We start from the raw sequence: 4664 nt of genomic DNA on the forward strand, positions 1-4664 counted from the left end.
TCTGCTCCCGCGGGAGCTGAGTGGAGGAAGGGCCCGCGGGCCTCTGACTGGCTGCGGCTGCTGCCACACGGCACTGCCCCCAGCTTGGCAGGAGCCTGCGGCACCGGCCCACAGCCTTAGACAGCAGCGGCTGTGCCTTCGGATTCCTTGGAACCGCTGCTCTGACCTTTCTTCCTACTCGTTTTGTTTCTTAAAGGACTGTGTCCAGGAACTTTTCTGCTGTTTTCACTTTCCTTTGCCTATAAAGGTCTTCTTAAAAGCTGGATGAGCTGCCTTCCTCCTCTTCCAGACCCTCTGCTTTCTCATTTGGCAGAATCACTTCTCCTGACTTCGTGGGGAGGCGGGGGGGATGTGTGCGTGTTGGGGGTGGGGTGGGGATGCCAGTCGACTTCCCATCTGGAGGGAAAGGGGCACTGATTTCTTTTCATTCAGTGCTACTGACCTGTAAGTAACTGACGTCAGTCACGGTCTTAGCTTGATTCGGGGAATTCTCGCATAGGTTAGGACAGGATACAGCAAAAACGATCTGGGGCTCAAATATCATCTTACTGTCTTCTAAGTGAAACTCTTTTTGTTGGGGTTTTATTCACAGTAATAGGTATTTGGTTATTCTTGTTGACAATGGGGTATACTCAGGAGGAAAGACAAAATTAAATATTATCCATTGAAATCCCTTGGGAAAAAACCACTCTTTTTGATAAAAGATAAGGTAGATATCTATTAGGATAGGAACCAACCGTGTGCTCACACTTAGGCCTGTCCTTCCCAGAAGGACGTCACAGCTACCAAGTTAATGTCTCCCAGCTGTCTTCTCTGAGAGGGGAATACAATGTAATTGTAAATTTTAAGATAATTTTTTAAATAAGTGAATTGAGTTTTAAAAGTGGAAGAAAACCTAAACAGTTGAAATCTAAACCTAAAATTTCTGCCTATTGGCCCAAGCACTCATGTTATTTTAGGTGTGAAACAGCTCGAATGAAAGTTCGCCCATAAATCTCTACGATGCTTTGTTGGTGCTGCTTTATAGTAGAGACCAAAGGCTGGGACGGGAGGCCTGTGTTAACGCGGAGCTCGGGGAGTTTCAAGCTGCCCGGTTCTCACCCCGCAGGCTGTCAGTGCCAAGGTTCATGTCTAACTGTGCAGCAAGGGGCTGACCGCACTTACTCTAAACAGCGTGCGGGCTCCAGGGGAATTGTCTCTGTCCTTCGGGTCAGCGTGTGAGTAGGGAGCTAGCGAGGTGCGCCTGATGAGACCACGAAGCCCTCAGAGAAAAGGGAAATGCCCAGCTCTCAGGCTCAGACAGCCAGAGGGCACTGGGATGTGAGGGAGGTGTGGGGCCAGCAGCAGCCTGGCCAGAGGGGCCCAGGAGGCCCCTGCGGCCCCTCCTGGCACTAGAGAACCCCTGGGGCTTATCGGAGACAGGCCCCCCTTGAGCCGTTGTAGCCCCCTGTTGCTGCTAGTCCCTGCCGTTCCTCCTCGCCTAGGTGATTGACTGATTCTTCCCCTCGTGGCCCTTTCTGTCGGTCACGGGGCTCTCCTGGCTAGCCGGGTGCCGGCCTGCCCGCTGGGGCTTCCGCAGGTGTTTCTGCTCTCCGCGGCTAATGTAAGATAGTACAGTCTCGTTGGTACCCCCGCCCAACTGCCATGGGCAATGGTGTGTTTACCTAAATGATCAATTTCTCTCAACTCTCTCGAGCCCTAGTCCAGAATGCTTAGAACCACAGGGTCTTGTCATCAGGGTCCCATTGAAGCTCTGCCCTGACCCAACTTTGCTCCTGGGCCTGAACCAAGAAGACTTAGCGCCCTTGACTTGCCTTTCCTGCTACCTGAAGTGCCGCCAGTCTCCATCCGTTAACACTTATCACGCACCGGCTGTGTGCCAGGTGCCAGGCGTATAAAGATGAGAGAGATGCTGATCCTGCCAGGAGATGTCAGAGGAGGCGGGCATGTGACAATCACAATACACCGGGCTACCTGTGGTTACAGAAGGTCCCCACTGCCGAGGAAGTGCTGCAGGGGAGAGAGAGGTGTGTATGCCTAGGCCGGTGGTGGGAGAGGAGCTCCTGCAACAGCCATAAAGGTTTCACAAAGCCGCTGATTTTCAAACTGTGAGTAGAAAATGTCTAGGCAGACAGAAGTGGGCGGAGACGGCGTTCCAGGCCCAGGCCAGGAGAAGCATGGAACTCTCAAGGGACAGTATGTAGATTGGAATCGCTGGGGTAGGAGTTGCAGGGGGCCCCAGGAGGTGAAGTTACAAGGAGAGGCCTGGAGTGGCAGGCTAGAGAGCTTGGACTTTGTCTTAAGGTTAAGACATGGCGTCCTTTGACTAAGACAGAAAATCACCTTAGCAACCACGTGGTTGGAGAATAGGTAGGCCACAGGCAGGAATTCATCATCCGTACCAGAGTCCTTCCCCTCAGTCTTTGCTGCTTGAGGCTCTGTCACCATGGAGAACGACCAGCGTTTCCCAGCTGGACCCCAGGAAAACTGGAGCAATTGGGGTCTTCAACCTGCTGCAGGATGGACGTCCTGAGCACAGAGCATCTCACTTTGCCCCGGATTTCATCCCCTCCCAACCTCGCAGTCCGTGTCGCACAGCGGACTATTTTCTTTGCCGTCTCCTTGAGAGCGTTGGCACCAAACATGGAGGGCCCAGGCTTCTCGGCGCCTCTGAAGGTGTTTGCCCTCCCTTAGGAGCAGGACGAGCAAAAGCTCAAATTACTGAACTTAGCTCAGCTGCTGGGGAACGTAAAAGCAATGTGTCCTAATGTAGAAGGGACTGCGAATGTTCATTGGGTGGAGTTTGGTTGGAAGATGTAAAAGTCTGGAGAATAATAAAGAAATCTTACCCAGAATAATTTCCACTCCAGAACTCTGCTGCTGGTTTAGGAGATTATCAGAAAATATCCCGAGGGAGACAAAGGTGTTCACACTTGAACCGTGGAAGATGGAGAGGAAAAGACTCATTCGGGAGAGATTTAGAACATAAAACCCACGGGGCTTGGGGGCGGACGACGTGGGGGGAGAGGAGAGTGGCGGGGTCACGAGGTAGCAGCCAGTTGTGTTCTGAGTGCGTTTGTGAGTGTGTGCGTGGGGGGGGGGTTGTTTATTTGCTTGTTTATTTAACTGGGGATTGGGTGCTGCCCTCCACGGGGATAGGAAACACAGGTATGGGAGCAGGTACGGGAGGAAAATGCTGACCTTTGTCTTCTGCTTTGCAAAGTTTGAAGCGGGCATGGGCATCAAAGCAAGGTGTCCAGAGGGCAGCGTTGTAGAGGGACCTGGAGTCACGGGGAGCGGGGAGGCAGGGCCGGGGGCGCAGATGCAGACGGGACTCCCGTGCCGGTGGCAGTGCAGAGCCCAGCGAAGGCGGCTGGGGGCAGCGGGCAGGGGGAGGAAGGGAGCACTGCGCGGAGGGCGAGGCGCGCCTACGGGGAAAGGAGCCCAGGAAGCGCCGGTGCCGGGGACCCCGGCGTGTCCCCTAGATTCGTGTCCAGAACGCATGCATGTATGGCGTGTGGTATGTTACCTGACGTGTGGCCGTTTCTGTGTGCACCGAAGAAACAAGGGTTCCATGCCAGCACGTTACCACGGTTTATTCTAAGGCGTGGCGCCCCCAAAGGTCTGCATTCTCATGCTGTGGTTTGTTATCACCCAGCATTTCTACAGTGAGCGTGTAGTATTTATACTTTAAAAATGTCACGTTGGGTTGGGAAGCGAAAGGACGGTGAGATTGACGACGAAGTGTGAACCATTTCGAGAACCCTCTCGGAGAAGTGAGGGGAGCCCCAAGGGGGACGGAGGTCCGGATCGGGGAGGGGAGTGTTGTTAATTGTTTTTAAGACCGAGAGACTGGCCTTGTGGTTGTGGTCTACAGGAAAGGTATGGGCCAGCAGCCCAGGTAGCTAACTCAAAAGTGCTTTGGTAGGGAGGGGAGGATCAAAAGCCCAGACAGAAGGCTTTGGGCAGGGAGGACACTTGTCATGAGATATCAGGGGACAGAGGCACATAGGTAAGCAGCAGGGAAGGAGTCGGGAGAAACTGGCCGAAGGAAAGGGCTGGAAGGGTGCTTGGGAATGTTTGAGTCTGACATTCTCATTTTCCCTGTAAGAAAAGTGGAGGTTTTCCGCTGAGAACAAGGGGGAAGGCAGTTGGGTCGGAGGTTTGAGGGGAGTAATAAAGCGTTGGAAGAGTCTGAAGGGCAGAGAGGAAGGAACTAACCAAAGGCGAGCGGAAGGGCTGCCGCCTCCGCTGAGGTAAGAGCCGAGACCAGCTCAGCGATCACCTCCACACAGCACGGCGACTGTCTCCATCACCGCTCAGCTCTGAACTGTGAAAGCAGGAAAGGCAGACGACGGCAGGACCATCGCGGGATGACTGCTGAGTTAGGACGGCGAAAGTGAGGGAGTTCGAGAACTCTGAAGGGATTATCCACGTGGTCCACAATCAGTGGAGAGGCTAGGGAGGGCAAGGCAGGACATGACCGGGGACAACTCTGCAGGCATCAGGGGATGCGTAAGTGTCCCCACGGCACTAATGACAGCCAGCAGTCACTCAGCTCCTGGAGGGACCTTTCTCATCTCCCCTGCCTTGGAGTCGCTCCAGACACCGTGGCACAGACCTCGTGAGCCGACAAGTATGTGTGGACTGCTCTGCTCCTGTCC

At 54.0% G+C, this 4664-nt stretch overlaps 1 protein-coding gene across 3 annotated transcripts in view; it reads left to right on the top strand.

Annotated features, from left to right (window-relative positions):
* The window catches only part of DIS3L2 (DIS3 like 3'-5' exoribonuclease 2), a 296670-nt gene that overhangs the window by 201607 nt on the left and 90399 nt on the right, over window positions 1-4664 (top strand). The gene's annotated exons all lie outside the window — the stretch shown is intronic.

Source organism: Pteropus vampyrus, unplaced genomic scaffold (assembly GCF_000151845.1).
Source record: "Pteropus vampyrus isolate Shadow unplaced genomic scaffold, Pvam_2.0 Scaffold539, whole genome shotgun sequence".
NCBI lineage: Eukaryota > Metazoa > Chordata > Mammalia > Chiroptera > Pteropodidae > Pteropus > Pteropus vampyrus.